Source organism: Cetorhinus maximus, chromosome 15 (genome assembly GCF_964194155.1).
Source record: "Cetorhinus maximus chromosome 15, sCetMax3.hap1.1, whole genome shotgun sequence".
Taxonomy (NCBI): Eukaryota; Metazoa; Chordata; class Chondrichthyes; order Lamniformes; family Cetorhinidae; genus Cetorhinus; species Cetorhinus maximus.
The window spans coordinates 55,628,689-55,654,032 of record NC_135893.1 but is presented as its reverse complement, the minus strand read 5'-3'; the positions used below and the strand labels follow the sequence as shown (position 1 = coordinate 55,654,032).

Here is a 25,344-nt window from a genome sequence, read left to right as displayed (position 1 = left end):
ACTTGTAGTGGGAGAGGGAGGATCCAGTGGTGATGATCCAGGTAAGTACCAACGACATAAATAGGACTAGGAAAGAGGTTCTGTCTAGGGAGTATGAGCAGCCAGGCACTAAATTAAAAAGCAGAACCTCAAGGGTAATAATCCCTGGATTATTACCTGAGCCAGGAGCAAATTGGCATTGGGTAAATAAGATTAGAGAGATGAATGTGTGGCTCAAAGATTAGTGTGGGAGAAATGGGTTTTGATTCATGGGACTGAATTTTCTGTTTGGCGGGGTGGCAGAGCAGGAGTGGGTGTGGGCGGGCACAGACCCAATCGCCACCCGCGATCAGGTCCGCGCTGCCATTTTACGGGGGCGGGCCAATTAAGGCCGGCCCAGCATAATGCGCGACTCCTGAGGATAGCGGGAGTGGGTGGGCAGCGGTGGGAGTGCATTGTCCGCCAGGTCCAATGGCGACTCGGCGGCCTGTTTACCTGAAGTGCTGGCAGCCTTTGCAAGGCTGCTCACAATGGCAAGTGGGAGGGCTTCTGGTGAGCAGGCCAGTCCAGAGGGTAGGGCAGTGGAGCAGGCCAGGCCGGAGGGTTGGGCAGCGGGTCAGGCCAGGCCAGAGGGTTGGGCAGCGGGACAGGCCAGGCCGGAGGGTAGGGCAGGGGGCCAGCGTACCCCTTGTCTCTCAGATGACTGCCTTGCTGCCCTCCTCGAGGAGGTGGCAGCACGGCGGGAGGTGCTGGTTCCCCAGGATGGGAGGAGGCCCTCCCCACATGACGAAAAGTGCCTGGGAGGAGGTGGTGAGCTCCCGCAATGTGGTGCAATGCACCTGAATCCAGTGTCGCAAGCGCTTCAACGACTTGTTGCGCTCTGGCAGGGTGAGTACCATGTTGGCATTGGCCATGTAACCCAGCAGGTCAGCTTACCCCACCCTGCTTCCCCCCCCCCCACCCCTACCCAAGTCTGAGTGTAATGACTGCATTGAATCATTGACGGCATTTATCCTTTGTTGGGTGGGCAAGCAGATACTGCCCATGCTGAGGTCAGCCTGAGAGGGCGATGAAGGGATGTGTTTTGCCCCCGCAGCATTTGTTACACTGAGTCCCACATGACTGGTTTGGGGGCAGTCTGGAGGAGCTGCACCTAGGCACTGTGTTTGAACTGCAGGACAAGTCCAAGTCAGGGTGATGACATGCTGGGAGGGGAGCTTCAAGGTGGCGTGGCAACGAACCATCTGCTGCCCTCTGCGCTCCACGTGCTTGCGCCTCCTTGCTATGGAAGGATATACCATGTGGTGTCTAATATGATGGAAGCAGCATGTGTCCAACAGGGCGGTGGGGGGCTGTGGAACAGGCCTAGCATCTTTGTGTGAGTGTTCGGAAGCAGTGGGATGAGGAGGCTCTGGAGCCCTGCAATGTCCCACTCTGGTTGGGGTGGGCCGTCCGCGAAGAGAGTCCATGTGCAATTTTCACTAATCAATGCTCGTCTCTCATTTTCAGGAGACAAATGTTCATAATGCAGCCGAGCGTGTGAGGACTGGTGGCGGCCAGACGCAGATCGCCATTCTTAGCCGGTTCAAGCAGGAAGCCCTGGATCTGGAGAGGCGCCATGCACCCAGGTCCACTGGTGTCGGTGAGGCCAGGGTGCCACGGCCAGGTATTTATGGCCAACAGTGAGGTCAGCATTGTTCTCCCAACAGCCATCACACTGCTGAAGGATGAGCGCATAATGATCCAGGGGACAGGGATGCACTTTGACATAGTCTCCACGTTAACTGATCCAATGTCCTTGTTCTTCCTTTCCGCATCATCGGAGCAGGGCCGGGAGGAGGAGAACAGAGGCCCCCTCTCACACCTGACAGGCCTGAAGTCTCACCAGCCCCACACCATTCCTGTGAGGCAGGCATCAGCGCAGATACTAGCACCTCAGTGGGAATTCGAACATCGGCTAGTGTCCCAGGGCATAGTGAGGGCACTTCACAGTCGCTGGAGGAACTGGCAGAGACAGAGAGTGTCCATGGTGCCAGCAGCAGGAGGACTGCTCGGTCGGTGCCTGATGATGTGCCTCTGGAGTCGACCCGATGCAGCAAACGCAGGAAATGCAGCCGGGAGTGCGGGAGCATCTGGGGGAGATACATGAGGATATACCTGGCTTGGTCTCCGTGGTGGAGGAGTCTACGTGGACGATCGCCAAAGCAATGAGTCACATGTCCGAGCGCCATGCGTCCTCCATGGAGACAGTGGCGACTCTCGTGGACAGGCTTCTCCAGGGGACCCGGCATTGACCTCAGCTGGTCAGTGCCAGTGTGGGAGATGGTTTGGGCATCAAATTTCCCAGCTCGGTGCCCATCCATCCTCGGTGAGCAGAGAGGTCTGAAGCAACCTCATGTTGGCGCAGCAACTGCCTGTCATCTCTGCGGGCACCTCTCAGGGTGCTCCGGATGAGGGCGGCAGCTCCTCCGCCCCTCTCCCAGTGACCATTGCATCCAGTGAGGCTGCGACGACTGGAGAGATGCCAGCTGTGGAACTGGCAGCTCCCTCCCAGGCGGGGCCAGCACTGGCTCCACGGGCCAGAGGATGACCACCAAGGTCATCAAGGCCAACAGGACAGCAGAGTGAACAGGCTGGCTCAGATGCCACTCCGAGCGATGGGGCAGCACCAAGACATAGCACCCGGTAACAAAAACATAAAACACCTTAGGCACACCACGGGTTTTTCACTGGTGCTTTTGTGTTGGCCCGAGATGAGGTCCTTATGATTTGCTTTGTTTTGTAACACAATTCTCTTATTTTTGGAATAAGTTGGTTTGCTTGACATAATAAATTCAGATATGTCACCATGGCTGAGGGTGCCTCTTCTGCATGTGTATGGTTTCCAAAACTGTAATGAGTGCTTTGTTGGACATTCAGCTTTATTAACAAGGCCCTTAGTGGCTGTTCCTAGCCTGGCAAATTTTGCACTTAGGTGTCGAGTATGGGGCCTACAGCTCAGGCTTGTCCTGGTGGTCCATCTGTGGTGTGCTAGCTGAAGGTTCGTTGGATTAAAGCCTCCCAGGTGTCCCTGCCTCCCTGGAGCATGCCCGGGTCAGCGTCTACCCCCTCAGCATTTCCCTGTGCGTGCTCATCCTCGGACTCACTGCTGGACTCATCGTGTGCATCCGGAGCCATTACGTCTACATTATCATCATCCACGGCGTTCCCCCCTTTCCAGCGCAAGATTGTGGAGAGCGCAGCATGCAGCCACTGTCACCGAGACACCATCTGGGGTTACTGGAGTGCGCCCCCTGAGCAGTCCAGGCATCGGAAGCGCATCTTGAGAAGACCGATGGCTCTCTCCACCAGAGCCCTTGTGGTGCCGTGGCTCCTATTGTAACGCTGCTCAGCTTCTGTTCTTGGATGTCGGAGAGGCGTCATGAGCCACCTTCTGAGGATAGACCTTGTCACCCAGCAGCTATCCACCAAGCCGGGCTGGAGCACTGAAGAGCCCCGGCACCTGGGAGTGTCTGAGGATATAGGCATCATGGGAGCTGCCTGGGTACCTTGCACAAACTTGCAGAATCTGCATCCTGTGATCACACACTATCTGCATGTTCATGGAGTGGAATCCCTTCCTGAAACCTGCAGGCCCAGAAAAGATTACTCACTGCAGAGTGCTGACCTGAAGGTTAAGAGTCCAGAAAATGCAGCTGGAATGCGTTTTGAAGTACTGCAGGTCACACAGGCAAGTTTCAATAGCTTTGAAAAATAAATGCTGCACGCTCGTGACCCCAGTGAGACCTTTTATTCCGCCCGTGGATGAGGTTAATATAAATGTATCCTGCCTGCCTGCCCGTTGCACCCTTGCGCCGACCCAAAGATTGCACGGGTGCCGAAAAATCAGCGTCGATTGGCGCCTCAAGGGCCTTAAGTGGCCTGTTAATTGATGGCAGGCGCGTGTTGGACATCATTGCGCACCCACCCAGTGAAATATCGCGGTAGTGCGAGGTGACATCGGGGCACTCGCCCGACGTCACCGCGCGTCATTTTACACACAGACATGCGGGGCCCGTCCCAGTACGCCAAAGGGAAAATTCTGCCCATGGGGCAGCGGCACCCGTACTGGGCAAAGTGGGCGCTGTACTGTTGGGACAGTCTTTTCTTGAACCATGCTGGGTCCAGAGTTCTGGTGAATCATACAACTAGGGCGGTAGAGAGAGATTTAAATTAAATGGTGGGGGTGCGAGGGATCATGTGAGAGGATATTTGGTAAAATAATGGTGTAGGGCAGCAATTTAGGCAATGAGTTCCAGAGAAGGACAGAACATACATTCCTAAGGGTGGACCAGCAGATGAAGCTGAAAATGGTAAAACAAAAACAAAGGCCCTTTATCTGAATGCACATGGGATTTGTAACAAAAAAAGAACTGTTATTACTGATAGAGGTAAATATGTATAACCTGATAGGCATTACAGAGGCATGGTTGAAAGGTGACCAAGGCTGGGACCTGAATGTTTAAGGGTTTTTGACATATCGGAACAATAGGAAGCTAGGAAAAGGTGGCAGGGTAGCTCTGTTAATTAAGGGTGGCATTTGTTCAGTACTGAGAGAAGACCTTAGCTTGAAAGAGCAAGATGTAGAATCAGTTTGTGTAGAGACAAGAAATAGTAAAGGTAAGAAAGAGGTCACTTACTGAAGCAGTATATTGGCTCCCTAACAGTAGTTACATTGTAGGATAGAGTATACAGGAAGAAATAAATGGGGTGTGTAAAAAAGGTACCACGATAACCATGGGTGACTTTAATCTACATGTGGATTGGGAAAATCAGGTTGGCAAAGATAACCTGGAAAATTAATTCACAGAGTGTTTTCGGGACAATGTCTTAGAGTAGTACATTCTAAAGCCAACCAGGGGGCAGGCTACCCTAGACCTGATAATCTTTTCGAGTTATCAACAGTCACAGATTGCAACTCTTTTGAGTACAATCACAGTTCTTGGTTTCCAGGAGTGGGACATGAACCCACAACCGTCTGATTCAAAGGCGAGGGTGCTATGAACTGAGCCACAGCTGACACCTCCCACCCTAGACCTGATAATGTGCTGTGAAACAGGGTTAATCAATAGCCTCATGGTAAAGGAGCCTCTAGGTGACAGTGATCATAACATGATAGAATTTCATGTTCGGTTTGAAATGGAGAAGTGTAGGTCCATGAGTAATATTTTAAACTTGTATAAAGGTAACTTTGTGAGAGTGAGAGTATGAAGACTAAGGTCAACTGAGAAACTAGGTTAAAAGGTAACACAGTGGAATTGCAGTGACAGACTTTTAAGGACATATTTAATAGCACTCAGATAAGATTTATCCCAGTGAGAAAGAAAGTCTCTTTGAGCATCATCCGTGTCTAAATAAGGAAGTTAAGAATAGTATTAAATTGAAAGGAACACTACAAATCTGCAAAGATAAATGATAGGTCTGAGGATTGAACAGATTTTAAAGATCAGCAAAGAATGACTAAAAAGATAATAAAGGGTCAGAAAACAGAGTATGAGAGAAAGCTAGCTAGTAATATAAAAACAGGTAGTAAAAGTTGCTACAGTGTTTGATTAGGAAAAGATAATTAAAGCTAGTATTGGACCTCTAGAGAGTGAGTCTGGGGAATTGATAATGGAAAACAAAGAAATGGCAGAGGCATTGAACAGGTATTTTGTGTCTGTGTTCATGGTAGAGGACTGAGAAACATCCCCAAACATTCTTGAAAATCAAGAGACAATAGGGAGAGACGAGTTTAATACAATCACCATCACCAGGGAAAGGGTGCTAGGAAAACCATTAGACCTAAAGGCTGACAAGCCTGCAGGACCGGATGGCCTGCACCCTAGGGTCATAAAAGAAGTGGTGACAAAGATGCATCTTCCAAAATTCCTTAGATTCTGCAAAGTTTCCAACGGATTGAAAAATAGCAAATGTGACACCTTTATTCAAGAACGGAGGGAGGCAGACAGTAGGAAACTAAAGGCCAGTTAGCCTAACATCTGTCATAGGGAAAGTGCTAGAATCCATTATTAAGGAAGTTATAGCAGAATACTTAGATAATCACAATTAGATCAGGCAGAGCCAACATGGTTTTGTAAAAGGGATAAAAGCAAAAAACTGTGGACGCTGGAAATCCAAAACAAAAACAAAAATAAAAATACCTGGAAAAACTCAGCAGGTCTGACAGCATCTGTGGAGAGGAACACAGTTAACGTTTCGAGTCTGTATGACCCTTCAACAGAACTAAGGAAAAATAGAAGAGAGGTAAAATATAAGCTGATTTAAGGGGGGGGGGGGTGGGACAAGTAGAGCTGGATAGAGGGCCAGTGATAGGTGGAGATTGCCAAAAGATGTCATAGACAAAGGTACAAAGAGGTGTTGACGGTGATGATATTATCTAAGAAATGTGCTAATAGATGACATTAAGGGTAGAAAGCAGGACGAGCAAGATACAGATAGCCCTAGTGGGGGTGGGGTGGGGGGAACGGATTGAAATAGGCTAAAAGGTAGAGATAAAACAATAGATGGAAATACATTTAAAAATAATGGAAATGGGTGGGAAAAGAAAAATCTATATAAATTATTGGAAAAAGGGGGATCGGAAAGGGGGTGGGGATGGAGGGGAGAGTTCATGATCTAAAGTTGTTGAACTCAATATTCAGTCCGGAAGGCTGTAAAGTGCCTAGTCAGAAGATGAGGTGCTGTTCCTCCAGTTTGCATTGAGCTTCACTGGAACATTGCAGCAGGCCAAGAACGGACATGTGGGCATGAGAGCAGGGTGGAGTGTTGAAATGGCAAGCGACAGGGAGGTCTGGGTCATGATTGTGGACAGACTGAATGTGTTCTGCAAAGTGGTCACCCAGTCTGCGTTTGGTCTCTCCAATGTAGAGGAAACCGCATTGGGAGCAACGAATGCAGTAGACTAAATTGAGGGAAGTGCAAGTGAAATGCTGCTTCACTTGAAAGGAGTGTTTGGGCCCTTGGACGGTGAGGAGAGGGGAAGTAAAGGGGCAGGTGTTGCACCTTCTGCGGTTGCACGAGAAGGTACCGTGGGAGGGGTTTGAGGTGTAGGGGGTGATGGAGGAGTGGACCAGGGTGTCCCGGAGGGAATGATCCCTGCGGAATGCCGCCAGGGGGTGAAGGGAAGATGTGTTTGGTGGTGATCATGCTGGAGTTGGCAGAAATGGCAGAGGATGATCCTTTGAATGCGGAGGATGGTGGGGTGATAAGTGAGGACGAGGGGGACCCTATCATGGTTCTGGGAGGGAGAGGAAAGTGTGAGGGCAAATGCGTGGGAGATGGGCCGGAAACGGTTGAGGGCCCTGTCAACCACCGTGGTTGGAAGACCTCGGTTAAGGAAGAAGGAAGACATGTTAGAGGAACTGATTTTGAACGTAGCATCATCAGAACAGATGCGACGGAGGCGAAGGAACTGAGAGAATGGGAAGCGGGGTGTGAGGTGCTGTAGTCAAGGTAGCTGTGGGAGTCGGTAGGCTTGTAATGAATATTGGTGGACAGTCTATCACCAGAAATTGAGACAGAGAAGTCAAGCAAGGGAAGGGAAGTGTCAGAGATGGACCATGTGAAAATGATGGAGGGGTGGAAATTGGAAGCAAAATTAATAAATTTTTCCGGGTCCAGACGAGAGCATGAAGCAGCACCGAAGTAATCATCGATGTACCGGAGAAAGGGTTGTGGGAGGGGGCCGGAGTAGGACTGGAACAAGGAATGTTCCACATACCCCATAAAGAGACAGGCATAACTGGGGCCCATGCGGGTACCCATAGCCACATCTTTTATTTGGAGGAAGTGAGAGGAGTTTAAGGAGAAATTGTTCAGTGAGAGAACAAGTTCAACCAGACGGAGGAGAGTAGTGGTGGATGGGGATTGTTTGGGCCTCTGTTCGAGGAAGAAGCGGAGGGCCTTAGACCATCCCGGTGGGGGATGGAGGTGTAGAGGGATTGGACGTCCATGGTGAAGAGGAGGCGGTTGGGGCCAGGGAACTGGAAATTGTTGATATGATGTAGGGTGTCAGAGGAATTGTGGATGTAGTTGGGAAGGGACTGGACAAGGGGATAAGAGAATGGAGTCAAGATAGCAAGAAATGAGTTCCGTGGGGCAGGAACAGGCTGACATGATCACTCTAACCGGGACCGTCCTGTTTGTGGATTTTCGGTAGGAGGTAGAAGTGGGCCGTCCGAGGTTGGGAGACTATGAGGTTGGAAGCTGTGGAAGGAAGATCTCCAGAGGAGATGAGGTCAGTAACAGTCCTGGAAACAATGGCTTGATGTTCAGTGGTGGGGTCATGGTCCAGGGGGAGATAGGAGGAAGTGTCTCCGAGTTGATGCTCAGCCTCTGCGAGGTAGAGGTCAGTGCGCCAGACAACAACAGCACCACCCTTGTCAGCAGGTTTGATGACAATGTCAGGTTGGACCTGAGAGAACGGAATGCAGCAAGTTCAGAGAGAGACAGATTAGAGTGGGTGAGAGGAGCAGAGAAATTGAGACGACTGATGTCACGCCGACAGTTCTCAATGAAAAGATCAAGAGAAGGTAAGAATCCAAAGGGAGCGGTCCAGGTGGAGGGAGAAAAATGGAAATTGTGTTTTTGACGAAGTAACATTCAAGGTGGATAAAGGGGAACCAGTAAATGTTCCCTTCCTAACAGTGCCGTGGGTATACCTATACCATTTGGACTGCAGCGGTTAAGGCAATTAGGGATGGGCAATAAACACTGCCTTAGCCATCGACAGCACATCCTATTAATGAATAAAAAAGCACTTGGATTTCCAAAAGGCATTTGATAAGGTACCTATTCAAAGGTTACTACACAAGAAAGGAGCACCTGGGGCAGAATCTTCTGTTCGGCATGCAGGGGCTGCCGTGCATCCCGACATTACCACGCGTCATTCCAATCTTTCGTTTGGCGGGCACGCACTGCAGGTGGCTGCGTGCCCACCAAACTGTCAAAGGCATATTAAGGCCATTAATAAAACAATTAAGCAATTTGACAGGGCCGCCCGTCCAACCTTAAGGTTGGCGGGCAGGCGAAGAGCCCAGGCGGCCTTCGCTTTTCATGAAACCTTATCCACGGCCCAGATGATGTTTCATGAAGGGTTTATTAAGTTAATAAATATTTTTTATACATTCCATAAACATGTCCCAGCTCATGCCTAAATTATTTTTTACCTTCTTTATTAAAAATTCTCATTCTGAAATTACTCTCCCTGAGGCAGCTCCATGCCTCAGAGAGATTTCTATGCTCTTTCTCGCACAAGCGCGAAAGAGCACAGGCCCTGACTTTCCCTCCTCCCCCTGCCCGCACAGGTAGTGCTGAGCCCTACCGGGTGCTCTGGGCAGGCCTTAATTGGCCCGCCCACATAAAATGGTGACATGCAGCCAATCGCGGGTGGTGATTGGCTCCGCACCTGCCCACGCCTGCTCCCGACCAGCCCACCCGACAGGGAGAAAATTCTCCCCCTGGTGTAGGGGGTAACATATTAGCATGATTAAAGGATTGGTTGGCTAACAGGAAGCAGAAAGCAGGGATAAATAAGTAATTTTTGGATTGGCAAGCTGTAACTAGTGGAGTGCCACAGGGATCAGTGCTGGGCCCTCAAACATTTACAATCTATATCAATGATTTGGATGAAGGCAGCGAATATATGGTAGCTAAATTTGTCGATAACACCAAGATAGTTAGGAAAGTAAGTTGTCAAGGAGAGGCAGAGATTCTGCAACGGGATATAGACAGGTTAAGTGAGTGAGCAAAAATGTGGCGGATGGAGTATAATGTAGGTAAATGTGAAATTTTCACTTTAGCAGGAAGAATAGAAAAGTAGTATACTATTTAAATAGAGATAGATTGCAGAGCTTAGTGGTACAGAGGGATCTAGGTGTCCTGGTACATGAATCACATAAAGTTAGTATGCAGGTACAGCAAGTGGTTGGTAAGGCATTGGTAATGGAATGTTGGCATTTATTGCAGGGTGGATGGAATACAAAAGTAGGAAAGTTTTACTGCAGCTGTACAGGGCCTTGGTGAGACCACATCTAGAGTATTGTGTACAGTTTTGGTCTCCTTATTTAAAAAAAGATCATCGCTTTAGAAGTAGTTCAGAGAAGGGTCACTGGACGCATTCCTGGGATGAAGGGGTTGTCCTATGAAGAAAGATTGAACAGGTTGGGCCTATACTCATTGGAGTTTAGAAGAATGAGAGTTGATCTTATTGAAACATAAGATCCTGAGGGAACTTGATAGGGTAGATACACAGAGGGTGTTTCCTCTTGTGGGGGACTAAAACTTGTGAACATTGTTTAAAAATAAGACGTCTCCCTTTTAAGACGGAGATGAGGGGAAACTTCTTCTTCCAAAGGGTCATTGGTGTGTGGAATTCTCTTTCCCAGAAAGTAGTGGAGGCTGAGTCTTTGAATTTATTCAAGGCAGAGTTAAACAGATTTTTGTTAGGCAAGGGAGTGAAGGGTTTAAGGGGGGAAGACAGGAAAGTGGAGCTGAGGCCGCACCAGATCATCCATGATCTTACTGAATAGTGGAGCTGCCATGAAGGGCCAAATGGCCTACTCCTGCTCCTATGTTCCTCTTTTCCTGTGTACTATCATCCAGCTGGGTGGAACTGCACCTGCCTGTTCCATTCTTATCTATTTCATTGTCACCAAAGAAAAACATTTTCTTTATTCTTTCATTGGATGTGAGTGTCACTGGCAAGACCAGCATTTGTTGTCCATCTCTAGTTGCTCTTGGGAAGGTGGTGGTCAGCCACCATCTTGAACCACTGCAATCCATCTGGTGTAGGTACACCCACAGTTCTGTTAGCAAGGGAGTACCAAATGTTTGACCCAGTGACAGTGAAGGAACAGGGATATAGTTCCAAATCAGGATGGCATGTGACTTGGAGGGGTACTTGCAGATGGTGGTGTTCCATGCATTTGCTGCCATTTTCCTCCTAGGTGGTAAAGATCGTGAGTTTGCAAGGTGCTATCGATGGGGGCTTGGCGAGCTGCTGCTGTGTATTTTGCACACTTATGCCACTGCATCGGTGGTAGAGTGAGTGAATGTATTTCAAGGATGGTGGAGGGCTGTTTTGTCATGGATGGTATCGAGCTTCGTGAGTGTTGTTGGAACTGCACTCATCCAGGCAAGTGGAAGGTATTCCATCACACTTGTGATTTGTAGATGGTGGACAGACTTTAAGGAGTCAGGAGGTGAGTTACTCACCGCAGAATTCCCAGCCTATAACCTGCATTTGTAGATCACAGCATTTATATGGCTGGTCCAGTTAAGTTTCTGGTCAATGGTAACCCTGAGGATGTTGATTTTGGGGGATGCAGCAATCTAATGCCATTGAAGTCAAGGGGGGAAGGTTAGATTCTCTCTTGTTGGAGATGGTTATTGCCTGGCATTGTGTGCCTCAAATGTTACTTGACTTTTCAGCCCTAGCTTGGAAGTTGTCAGGTCTTGCTGCATGTTGGCACAGACTACTTCCTGCTCTTGCACCATTCCATCCAGGGGGAGTGGGGATTTATCCTTGGCCCCCGTTGTACTTTAATCTAAATGTTGACCCTCAGTCACATCATTCAAAAGTGTAGTATCAATTTTCACATGTACAGTGATGACATCCAACTCTACTTCAACACTACCTCTCTGGACTCCTCCTTTAAATTACCTTTAAATTATCAAGCTGCTTGTCTAACATCCAGTACTGGATGAGCAGAAATTTCCTCCAATTGAATACTGTGGAGACTGAAACCATTGTCTTTGGACCCCAATAGAAACTATTCACTAGTCACTCCATCCTTCACCCTGCCATCTGTCTTTGACTGAACCAGATAGCTCACAAACTTGGTGCCATATTTGATCCTAAAACAAGCTTCTGACCACATAACCATGCCATTAGTAAGACTGCCTATTTCTCCCTCTATAACATCTCCTGATTCTACCCCTGTGTCAGTCCATCTGCGGTTGAAGCCTTCATCCATGCCTTTGTTACTTCTAGACTTTTTTATTCCAATACGCTGTTGGCCAGCCTCCCACATCTGAGTTCACCCAAAATTGTCCATGTTCTCACTGAAATCAAGTCCCATCCACCCAGCACCTCTGTGCTCACTGACCTACATTGGCTTCCATTTAAGCACCATAGTAATTTTAAAATTCTCATCCTTGTTTTCAAATCCTCTCCTTATCTCTGTAATATGCTCCAGCCACACAACCTCCGAGCTCAACTAATTTGGGCCTCTTGAGCATCCCCTGTTTAATTTGTTCCACCATGCGTGGCTGTGCCTTCATTTTCCAGGAGCCTAAGATTTGGGATTATATCTCTACCTCTCTTGCTCTGTTAAGACATTCCTTAAAACCCATCCCTTTGACCAAGCTTTTGGTTAACTGCCCAAAGACCTCCTTATGTGACTCAGGCCCAGATTTTCGCGGAATCGGAAAGAGTCTGGAGCCATTTAAAAATGGTAGGGAGGACCTGATTCTGGGAGTCCCGCCTCCATTCACAATGCCCCACCTTTTGCCAGCACGGGATAAAGATGCGGGTAGCAAGCCCACACCCTGTACTCCAGACCTGGCTGGCTCCAATGTGAAGGTAGGTAACTCCTAGTCTCCTACAATTTCCATGGAGTCAGGCCAGCTTCTCCATAACTTTTGGTTCACAGATCTAAGAGGATTCATGAGCCATAGCCTGGATTCGGGAACCTTTTGAAAGGTAAGTTCAAAAGGTCTTACCCATTCCCTTCATGTCCCTTCCATGCCAACTAGCATCAACCTGGTGTTATGGCACAGCGGATGGTAAATGCTGAGTTGTTCAAATCCCAAAGGGAAACTTGAAACAACTGCCACAACTTGTTTTGCAATTTGTATAAATTTCCAGATGCGTGTCTTGAATTCAGTAGTAATAAGACCACCAAGTCTTATAGGTTTTTACAAAACTAGATTAAAGCTATTACAAATTAAATAAAAACTTTCTTTTGAAAAATAAAAACATGTCCCTTCTCATGTGACACAGTCACATGAGGGGACATGTTTCATTAAATTGTTATTGCATTTATCTATTTTTTTAAAAAGCGCCTCAATCTCCCTGAGGCAGCTCCATGCCTCAGGAAGATTGAAACGCTCTTTCACGCGCATGAGCGAAAGAGCGCTGGACCCGACTCTCCTTCCACTCCCCGCCCGCACAAGTAGCGCTACCGCTCACGATCCACACAGGGCAGGCCTTAATTGGCCTGCCTGTGTGAAATCGCGGTGCGGAGCGGATCGCGGGCAGCAGTTGGCTCCGCGACCACCCCCGCCCGCTCTCGCCAAGCCTGCCCGACGAATGGAAAACCCTGGCCATAGATTTTAGAAGAGCCAAGCCAGGTGACACACAATACCTTGAACCGGTCCAATTCAAAGTGAGTTTTCTTAACTTCAGTTCTTTGAAAACAGCAACTTGAGGCATAGATGCTGAAGGCGTTTCACGCTTGTTAGATCTTAAAATGCCAACTCTTACACACAGCTTTCACTCCTTTGTACATATTTTCCCATTTGAATGCAAATTCCCATTGTTTCACTATGTCTTTGGACTTTTTCGGATTTCTGATAATAAAAATCTCTCATCGTATTAAGTTTTATCAGTAATCTTTGGGAAAAAGAAACACATTGGGCAGGATTTTTACCTCACCAGGCAGGCGTGGCAGGGGGGCCTGGGAACAGCAGCAAAACCGACTGCTGCCTATGATCAGGCCCCAACCATGATTTCACGCTGGCTGGCCAATTAATGGCCAGTCAGGGTAAATCGCTTGCTGAAATGCTCAGTGCTGCCTGGGTGGGGGGAGTGCAGAAGCCAGGGCATGTGCACGGGTGTGCTCAGTGAAAAATCCCTTGAAGGCACAGAGCTGCCTCAGGGAACTGAAGATTTTTAACATTACAAATAAAGAATGGAAAAATAAGGAAAACATGTTCCCTCATGTGACTCTGTCACATGAGCGAGGGACATGTTAAAAATGAGTTTTAAAAGTTTTTTTATAAATCATTGATTGAAACCTCATCCCGCCTGTGGATGAGGTTTTGCAAAAAATGCAATTCGCCCGCCCGCCAACCATAAGGTTGGACAGGCAGGGAAAAGTTCAATTTAGTTAATTAATCAATGGGCTTGACAGCCCTCTTAATTGTCAGCGGGCGCGCTGCCAACTCCCAAGCGCCCACCGACCGAAACATCACAAGAGTGTGATGACGTCAGGACGGTCAGCCGATGTCATCACACGTTATTTTTCTCTCATTCTGGTCAGGCGCATGCCCGCCCGACAAGAGAAAAATTCTGCCCACTGTTTCTGAACTTCACCTGGCTAGGTGACACATTTCACTCCCCCTTTTGAAAACAATCTAGGCTGTTTTTTTTTAAAAATACAAATGTTCCCTTAGTACCTATTGTTTACCTACTTAACATTTCAAATCTAGCTCATCTTCTACCACATCAAAGCCGTCAGACCAGTTGCCCTTAATCCAATTAAGTCTCTCACTCACACGCACACACACACACACACACACAGAAAAACATAGACACAAATTCCACTACTTTACAATAAATTCCACTAACATTATGTGAATTATTATATCTCCCTGGCACTGGAAGAAATCAGAACAGCACTGAAAGGAATGAAAAATAGCAAAACAGTAGAACCGGATGAGATCCAACAGAAATATAGACCCACCTAGGTGAATATAGGGTTCAGGTCCTGAACGAACTACTCAGCTGTGTTATGCTAAGAGAGGAAATCCTAAGGACAAGAAGACAAAGCATTCTGGTACCATTACACAAAGGAAAGAGGGACATTCAAGATTGCAAAAACTACGGAGGAATTAAACTCCTACCATGTACCTTCAAGACATGGAAAGAGTCATGGAGCAGAGGCTGAGAAAAATAGTCGAAATCCATGAAGGTCAGTTTGGATTCATGCCCAGAAGAAGAACCACTGATGCCATTTTTGTTTTAAGACAAGTAAAGGAGAAATATCTGGAAAGCCATTGTAACAGAAGATTGTATTCATCAATCTAAAGAAGGCTTATGACTGGATGCCTAGGATGGAGGAATGGAGATGTGCTAGAATTCGCGGTGTCCCTTCAAAGTATGTACAATTATTACAGGACATGTGCAAAGAGTGCCAGACAAGAGTAAGAAGCATCATGGGGAGAGTGAGAACTTCAGAGTCAAAGTTGGATTACACCAAGGATCAGCACTGAGCCCCTTCCTGTTCCTGGATGTTCTAACTGAGCAAGTGAGATAGGAAGTACCATGGTCAATGATGTTTGCAGATGATATTGAGCTCTGTGATGGGGGTGGTGAGAACGTGACTGATTATCTGGAGAACTGGGGAAGAGCACTGGAAGACAGGGGTATGAAGATCAGTAGACCAAAGACCCAATATATCGACTGTCAGTTTGAGCCTAGTGAAGAGGGCCGGAGTGAAGGTGCAGAGATTATGGGTGAAGACCTCAAGAAAGTGAGTAACTTCAAATACCTAGGGGCAGTGGTGGAGAATATGGTAATGGAAATTAAGAAATGGGATTAGATCTGGTTGGAGTAATTGGAAGAAGTACAGTGGAGTGTTATATGATAGAAAAGAATCACTGAACTTGAAAAGAAGAATCTACAAGAGAGGTGTGAGACTGGTCTTATTATATAGTACAGAAACCTGGGCAACATCAAGAAGAGAGGAACAATAACTGGATAACTAATGATATGCAGAAGGATGTGTGGAGTAATGTTAGGAAATACAGACAGTTTAAGTAGGTTGTATTGGTATTTGTGGGTGTTAGAATTGAGCTTTAGCTTTAATGTTTACGTTTGATTTGTATTTCTGTATCTGTGTGTTAAGAAAGGTCAAATGGAGTTTTAGTTTCACTTTAAAAAGGTGCTTGTATTTCTAATGAGGTTTTTTATGACTGTTGCACCTAAGGTGAACAAACAAAAGTAGAAGAATTGGGCTATTTCCTAGCAACTGGGGTCCAGAGAGGCAGGTCCCTCCGAAAGACACACACATAAAATCTAAAGAAACAATAGTTTTAAATTCAGTTTTGAAGCCAGGACCCCAGAGAGGCTGGACGCTGTGAGAGGGAGCTGCAGATTTCCCAAAAGAACCAAAAGGTCCCAAGTCTAAAGGAGTGAGACAGGAACAGGGGAAAGCCCAAAGCAGACCTTCTAGTCAAAGGAAGGGCAGGAACCTGGAAAAGGTCCTGTTAAGTGAAATTAAGAGTGTGGGGCAAAGAGAAAGGCTCCAATAATCATATTTAAAGAGACAAAAGCTGCAGAAAGCAGATTTAAAGCAAGAGTAGCTTGCAAGAGACAAGAAGCTCCAAAGAGACAACTGAAGGTCTGTAACTCTTTGCTATGGGCATGTGAAGCAGTGGAGTACTGTTGATGACTGAGTCTGAGAGAAAGCATCGGTTTGGGAGAAGATTCCAAAGCGAGTTCTTGGAGAGTGGAGATTGGAAACCCTCATGTGAAAGATGGAGCTCAGTGAGACTGGTTGGCTCACAGTGTGACAAACGTCTGGGGGAATTGATGAGAGATCCATAGCATCTGGTTGAGGTGGCATCTGTCACTTGGTTTCAGAGTGTGGTGTGTCGGACCACAAGGTGCCTATTGGTACATGGACTGTGTACTTACTGTGGACATTAGAGTACAAGATAGCTTTTGTAACTTGTGTTATCCTTACAAATCTGTATATGTCTGTAAAGGTACAAGTGTGGGTGAAGGAGTATTATAATATAGTTCATCTTTTCTTGTTGAATAAATGTTTTATCCTTTTGATAAAAGTTCATTAGCTGACTCCAGTGTCTCTGTTCAGTAGTCCCTCTCCATGTATCTAAACAAACAAATAAAAATTAGGATCTATGAAGCTGGAATCAGGCTTGTCCAGGGGTAACCTCAAATGGGGTCATAACAGCAAAGAGAAAGCACAAGATCAGGAGCCGGTACACCATGGGGGTCAGTGAAGATTGTGGAGGCATCAAAGAAAGTTGCGGAGAAGGGATTGAAATGGTGTGGTCATCTGTTGTGGGGAGAGAGAGGAAATGTGGTGAGGTGAATGTTGGAGATAGGACTGCCAGGAAGAAGGAAAAAAGGAAGGCCTAAGACAGGATAGAAGGATGTGGTTGTGAGAGATCTAAACGCAGCAGGATTGGAAGAAGAATGATATGGAGAAGGGTGATCAACCAGCATTGTGGTGAACCCAAGTAAAATGAGAGAAGCTGAAAGAAGATTTGAAGTGGTTTGTGTAAACTTGAGACAGTAAATATCTAAGATTGTCCCCAGTTGTATTGCTTAATGCAAGATAGTGTGTAGAAAATAAAACTTACAGTAAGCTGTAGATATAAATAATATAAATAATCAAGAATTTCTCCGGCTCATAGTCACTGAACTGGAGTGTGAGTTGGATGCATTCCGACACGTAAGAGAGGGAAGCAGTATCTGGACAGTTTGCGCCAGACCACGGTCACATCTCATACAGGTGTGCAGGGTCAGAACTGGGTTGGTGTGGCCATCAGTGTGCAGAATAAGGGAAAACCAGGTAAGACAGAGAATGGTAGTCATTACTGAAACATAGCTACAAGATGAGAACTAAATATACCAGGTTATAAGGTCTACAGAAAGATTGGAAAAATATTAGAGGGGGAGGAATAGCCTTAGTGATTAAGAACAAAATCACTTCAATTAGAAGAGAGAATATAAGAAGAGTTAAGCAGGCAACAGAGGCTTTATGGTTAAGATTAAAAAATGAGTAAAGGAATTAAGACTGAAGTGTGAGTTGTGTGTAGAAACATTTAAACATAGGAACATGAATTGGCCATTTTGCTCCTCAAAACTTTTCTGGTTGCAACAAGCTCCCTAGCAGCAGCTATGCTTAGTAAAGTGCATAAATACAGAGATTAGATGAACATGTAGCAAAAGCAGTGTGGTTTTAATGGGGAATTTTAACTTTCACATAGATTAGGATAGACAGACTAGCACATGTCAAAAAGGCAGTGAATTTCCTCAGTGTGTTCAGGAGAATTTTCTACAACTATATGTTCGAAAATCAACAAGAGGGCATGCCATATTAGGTTTAAAAATAAATCAGATTTAGTTAACAACCTAACTGCAAGAATATACGTCCAATAACGATCAAAATATGATGAAGTTCAGCATAATATTTGAAAGGGAGCAATGTGAAACAGCTACTAATGGTCAGATTTTCATGGGTTCGTCGGGCTGACTCTGGAGGCCTTTAAAAATAGAGGGGCAGAGAGGAACCAGGATGTGGAGGTCCTTCTCCCATTACTGGCAGATCTCCTTTTTGGCAGCATGGGAAACGGGGCAAGGCATGAATCGCACAGGGGGAAAACAAAGCTCAACAGGGCCATTTGAAATGATTGCTGATTTCAAACAGACCCCATTTTCACTGTTCCAAGAGTCTTAACCCATAGTGTCGGGGTAAAAGCTCTTGAAGGATGGATAAGTTCTGTTTAATTGTAACGATCTGAAGTTATTTAAATACCCAGCCCTTTAAAAATGAAGCAAAAGGCTGCAGCTCCCAATTAGAATTTAAGGCTGGAGTGCATTGATTGACAGGACATCTGGTGTGGCTTCAAAAAATCCATTACCATCTATTTCTGCAGTTTCAGCCAGCTTCATTGTTGACATTTCCCAAGGGTTATTATTATAGCTATAACCATTTTGAATACTGGGCTGAGTTTGAAAAGCTCCAAAACCACTTATCTCAGCTGGTGTGGGGGAGGTGCTGAGTTCACATTTTGATTGACAGTATAAAGAGGTTATTAAAGAATTAGCTTTCATTGGCATGGCTACCGAATAGAAGTTTGTTTGTTTTTATGACAGACTGAGGAATGTAAAATCTTTGAATGGGTTTCATGAATGAGAGTTCTTTTCTGTGTCAAGTTTGTGTGAGTGAGAGCTCTCTTAGATTGTTAGGGGTTTCATTTATTTCATCTCTACATGGCTCCTAAGGACTGCTCATTGTGGATACTGGGTAAGTGGCTATGGAGGCAGTATGGGGGGTATGAGGTGACATGGAGGTGTCTTGGGGGTATGAGGCAGCATAAAGGTGGCATTGGAGGTATGAGGGGGCATGGGAGATGACTGGGGGTGAGGGCTAGAGGGTCTAAGAGACTTTTATAAAACTGGGCTAAAGTCTCTGTTAGGCCCTTTAGTCCATGACCCTGACCCCTCCCACCCACCCCCATGCCCCCTCATATGCTTGATGCCACCTCATACACCCTTCTAACCAGCCCAACTCCATGGCTGCCTCAGAACTGCCTCTGGAAGCAGCAAGCCCGACTCAATCATGCCCCAACCCCCAGAGCAAAAATCAGGTGTGCAGGAGTTATTTCCATAGGGACAGGTCTGCCAAGTCAGGGGATTTTCCGACTCCAGCTTCCAACCCCCAAGGTGAAAACCCAGTCCTCGCTTTAGGTAAGGCTGACTTCAATGCGATGAGACAGAGACTGCCCGCAGTAAACTGGGTAAAAAGGCAGAGGTTCATTTGGAGGGATTCAAAAAAGAATTTAATGTGATACAGAGCATTTTATACCCATAAGGGGAAAGTGCTTTCCTTGCCAAAAAAAGAAAGCAATGGGCAATTAAAGAGGTAAGCAATAACATTAAACTAAAAGAAAAAATATACAAAAATGCAAAAATAGCTCAGGTCTTCGTTAATGGGAAAGATACAAAGAATGACAAAATGTAACAAAACAGATAGTAAGAGTTATGGAAAGAGCGTATGAAAAGAAACTTGAAAGTGATATCAAAATCAACAGAATTATTTTTCCATCGCATTGGGAAAACGATGGTAGTCAGAAGCAATGTGTGTCCCTTGAAAACTGATAACTGTGATATTGTCAATGAAAATGATTAAATGGCAGGCATGTTAAATAATTGGTTTGTGTTGGTATTTACTTTAGAGGGAGAGATCAGCATTCTAGACATCCTGGGGAAACTAACATTGAATCAAGGACAGGGACTCACCAAAATTAATGTAACGAAAATAACAATAATAAAGAAAGTAATGGCACTAAAGAGTGATTGAAGACCAGATGGTTTCCATCCCAGGGTTTTAAAAAGAAGTAGGTGAGAACATTGCATTGTTCTAATTATAATCTTCCTAAGTTCTCTCTATTGGGAACTGTTTCTTTCAATTGGAAAATTGGCAATGTCTCTCCGCTATTTAAGAAAGGTGAGTGAGGGAAACCAAGAAATTATAGACCAGTTAGCCTAATATCTGTGTCACGAAATTACTTAAGTCTATAATTAAGGATAGAATAACTGAACACCTTGAAAATTTTCAGCTGATCAGAGAAAACCAGCATGGATTTGTAAAGGGCAGGTTGTACCTGACAAATCTGGTTGAATTCTTTTGAAGAGGTGACTAAAATAGTGGATAGGGAAATGTCATGGATGTTATTTATATGGTCCTACAGAATACCTTTGATAAAGGCTCTCATCAGAGACTGCTAGCTAAAGTTGAAGCTCATGAAACTGAAGGCAAATTTTTCACCTCATTAGGAAATTGGCTGAGTGGTAGGAAACAGAGTAAAGATAATTGGCAAGATATGAGAAGTGGTGTTCTGCAAGGATTTGTGTTGGCGTCTTTTGGCTATTCGCAATATTTATTAACGACTTAGATGATGGGATAGAAAGCCACATATCCAAGTTTGTCAATGACACAAGATAGGTGGCATTATAAGTAGTGTAGATGGAAGTATTAAATTATAAAGAGGTGTTGATAGATTACATGAATGGGAAAAACTGTGGCAAATAGATTCAATGTAGGCAAATGTGAGGTCATCCATTTTGGATCTAAAATGCTTAAAATCTAGAGACAGTGGAGGTCTAAAGAGACTTGGGTCACATGGGTGGGGGGGTGGGGGAAAGGAGTGAAGGAGGGAGGGTGGTTCCAGGTAAATAAATCAAGAACACTTCATGAACAGATGCAGAAAATAATCAAAAAGGCTAATGGAATGTTGGTCTTTATATCTACAAAACCAGAATTCAAGGGGTTAGAAGTTGTGCTACAACTATGTAATGCCTTGGTTAGACCACACTGGGATACTGAGAGCATCTTTGGGTGCCACAGCTTAAAAGAGATATATTGGCCTTGGAGAGAGTGTAGCGTAATTTCACCAGAAAGATAGTTGAATTCCAAGGGTTAAATTACAAGCAGAGATTACATAAACTAGAGTTATATTCCCTGAAATTTAAACAGTTAAGGATTATTTCATCATAGTTCTCAAGATATTAAGAGAAACAGATAGGGTAAATGGAGATAAATATTTCTGTTGTTTGGATGCTCTAGGATACATGGCCTAAAAATCAGAGGCAGACCTTTCGGGAGTTAAATTAAGGTACTTCTACTTTGGTAGAACTTTGGAACATTCTTCCATAAATAGCAATTGAATCTTGATTGATTTTTAATTTTAAATCTGCGCTTTGATAATTTTTTGTTAACCAAAGTTATTTAAGGGACACAGGGCAAATGTGGATATGTGGAGCTAAGACACATTGAATGGTGGACTATCTTAATGGCCTACTCCTGTTTGTATGTTCTGATGCCTTGAAAAGTTAGCTGTTTTTCTTTCCACAAATGCAGCCTGACCTGTTGACTATTTCCACTACTTTCAGTATTTATTAGGATAGGGTACATGGTCCAAATTGCTGCTGAAAACCTGTACCTTGTTTCTTGCACTTTTTTGGTCCCTCCAACTCACTAACAGTTTCAACATTGCTGCTGTTGCTGCTGCTGGGGAGGTTTTTATGTTGGACCTTCAGTCCAGAAGCTCAGTACCTGGTGGTGAAGAGAATGGTAAAGGAGGGCAGAATAAAATAAAACAGAAGAAATCAAATCCACAACTGGAAGGAAATACCAGACCCTGAGGTTTGGGAAAGAAATAAGGAATTTCCCCCGATCTCCATTTTCAAACAAATCACAAACCTGCTCTTTCCAAAACTATCCACAAGTTACCTACAGCAGTGGCCTGGACTGTTCCTAGTTCAGTGAAGGAACCAGGTTTCTGTTGATGACAGCTTGAATTCCATTACAATTCAAAGGGATTTGAAAGGATTTTTGCAAGCTAATTCCATGGGCAGAATGCAGAATTCTCCCTTCGGCGAGCAGGCCCCACCCCCACTCGCCAACACGTAAAATGACACACGGTGACGTCAGGCGGGTGTCCCGACGTCACCACGTGTCATTTAGATTTTCAGTTCAGGCGGGCCGATTTAACGAGCAATTAAAACAATCAACTGAGCTGCCGGTCCAACCTTAAGGTTGCCGGGCAGGCAAAGAGCCCAGGCGGCCTTCAGAAAAAATATGAAACCTCATCCACGGGCGGGATGAGGTTTCATGAGGGTTTTAAAATTTGTATAAAATGTTTAGATAAACAAAATTGACATGTCCCAGCTCATGTGACAGTGTCACATCAGTGTTACATGAGGTGACATGTCAGGGATATTTTTTTCTGCCTTTGATGAACTTTTGAATCTTGAGCCGATCTCCCTGAGGCTCAGAGAATCCCCGCCCCCCACCCACCGCCTGCACAAGGAGGAGCGCTCAGTGCTTCCGGGTGGATGTCATGCTGGGCGGGCCTTAATGGTGGCATGCCTCCCTGAACGGGGGTGCCAATCGGGAACCTGCCCACTCACGCCCGCTCCCGCACACCTCCCCTCCCCCCAATTGGGGGAAAATGCTGCCCCATGCATTGTTCACCTGGGAGGGATGTAGCTGCCTATCTGGTCAATCTGTTTTGGTGAGATGGCAAGGAATAGACAACCCCAGCCTCATGGGAGAGCGGGCAGAAGTGTTTGTGGGAGCGTTGTCACCCATGGCCTGTTTACAAGCGGCAGGTTCAGGGGCACAGCTGGCAGAACTCCTGGAATGGAATCACATGCCCCTCTAGCTGAAGAGTGTGTGAGCACAGGGAAACTGATTCATAAATAAAAAGGGAACAAAAACTATTATTTGCAGAAGAGCCCACTCTGAGAAGCAGCGCTAATCCTCTGTGCAGATTTAAAATGCACTTTCCTCACAATAATTTCAAAATGAAGTAATAACAACTATAAAAATGTTGATTTGATGCTATGAATCCATTTGTTACATCTTCATGTTTAACATTTGGTTCTCCAATTAACCTCCTAATGGCCTTTCTACCTCTCTAAAGTGTTGCTGGATACTTAACTATTGACTACACAATTAACAATTATGCAAAATCCTCTAATCACTGCACTAAAATTCTGATTACCACACATTCATCTTTGACTGGTGTTCTTGTCAGTTAATTAATGATAATTCCTTTGCAATCCTGCAGGAAACAATCCCTTTGAGGCTGATCTATTTCATGTGAATTTCACTCACACCGTTCCATCAATCTTGAGTGTGGCATTTTATGAATTGTACAATATATATACAGTATATATATTTACTTAATGAATAAGTGGTATCCTGGGGAAAAAAAAATCAGCCCAAGCATTTCAATTAAGACAAACCAATTCTTGTATCTTTCCTTACAGATAGGGATTCTGGAGCAGAGTTCTGATGTTATGCTGTGACTTTAGACTGTACTATTCAGCCTGCTCCTCTGGTTCCTTCTCTAGCCAAATGGTCCCACTTGATGAATCCTGAGCCATGGCTCAGTAGGTTGCACTCTTATTTCTGAGACCAAAGATTTTGGGTTCAAGCCCCATTCCAGACTTGAGCATGTAATCCAAGTTGACACACCTGTGCAGTACTGAGGGAATGCTGCACTGTTGGAGGTGCTGTCTTTCGGATGAGCTGTTAACCTGAGGGTCCTGTCTGCCCCTTCAGATGGGTGTAAAAGATTTCATTGTACTATTCAAAGAGGAGCACGGGAGTTATCCACAGTGTTCTGGCCAATATTTAACCCCTCAGACAACATCACAGTAACATCTACAAGATGCACTGCTGCCACTCACCAAGGCTTCTTCGACAGCACCTTCCAAACCCGCAACCTGTACCACCTCGAAGGACAAGGGCAGCAGATGCATGAGAACATCACCACCTGCAAGTTTCCCTCCAAGCCACTCACCATCCTGTCTTGGAACTGTATCACCATTCCTTCAGTGCCGCTGGGTCAAATCCTGGAGCTCCCTTTCTAATAACCCTGTGTGTGTACCTACACCACATGGCCTGCAGCAGTTCAGGAAGACAGCTCAGCACCACCTTCTCAAGGGCAATTACAGATGGGCAAATAGGATGGCCCAGCCAGCAACACCCACATCCCATGAAAGAATAAATTTAAAAAAACAGATTATCTAGTCATTCTCATTGCTGTCTGTGCACAAGGTGGCTGCTGCATTTCCAAAATTGTAACAGTAATTACAATTCAAAAAATACTTTATTAGCTCAAGGTTAGAAAAAAACAGTAATAAGTGAGTGGTTTTCTTTCTCTGTGCACTTATTTTACAAATGTTCATCTGTGATTTTTGGGGGGTTTTATAAAGAATGTAAGATATAGGGCGGAATCGTCCCCTCCCACCATCAACAAGATTCCTGGCGGGAGGGGGCGGAAGACATGGCAGGGACCGAAAAATCGATTTCCCAGCTTCGGGAAACCAGGTCGGCATCGTCCCCCTCCTGAGGTTTATGACGGTTTGTTGGCAGGTCGGATTTCCTGCTGAGGCTTGGGGGGAACCCACTTTGCTCATGAAACGCACAACAGACTGGAATAGTGTGCCCTCATCAAACCTTCCACCCCGCCAGCGGGATTTCGAGCTGTTCTGTAACCTGGCCGGGTATTGGTGGCATGTACCCAGCAAGGGAGGATTTTAAAGCACGTGCCTGGGAGTCGAAGCTGGCTGCACCATTGCAGCTGGCTGCAGGTATGGTGTGCGTGGAAAGCACAAAGGTGGCGGATGGCGGTGGTTGTAAGGCACGACGGGAGGCAGCCCAGAGGAGAAGGTGGGGGGTTCAGATGAGAAGTTGGGGGGGGGGGGGGTTCTGGATGAGAACAAGTTGGGGGTGGTCTCGATGGAATGAGGGGAGAAGGAAGGGTTAAAGTGAAGGTGGGGTGGGGCCAGAGCGCTTCAGAGGGTGGGGGTCAGTCGAGTCAACACTGGGATCCTGAGGGGAAGAATTGGGAGTACTGGTGATATGAGGGGATTGTGACTGTGAGAGGGGGGAGCGGGACGCGGTAGGATGGGAGGGTCAGGGTCCGGGTGTGGTGGGTATAGCTCTCATCCAGGGGTCATTGAGGCAGACAAGGATGGTGACATGGATCATGGGCGCTGACTGCCCTGGTTACCTCCTGCTAGGCCACAGTGGTCACCTGGGATGGCCC

The 25,344-nt window shown here is 45.9% G+C and overlaps 1 long non-coding RNA gene across 1 annotated transcript in view; it reads left to right on the top strand.

Moving 5' to 3' along the window:
* LOC144690693 (uncharacterized) overlaps window positions 1-24,289 on the top strand; it is a 328,087-nt gene extending 303,798 nt beyond the window's left edge. Inside the window, exon 3 of the long non-coding RNA XR_013578935.1 lies at window positions 23,558-24,289. This is a non-coding gene — a long non-coding RNA (uncharacterized LOC144690693). The remainder of the gene's footprint in view (window positions 1-23,557) is intronic.
* The last annotated feature ends 1,055 nt before the right edge of the window (window positions 24,290-25,344 follow it).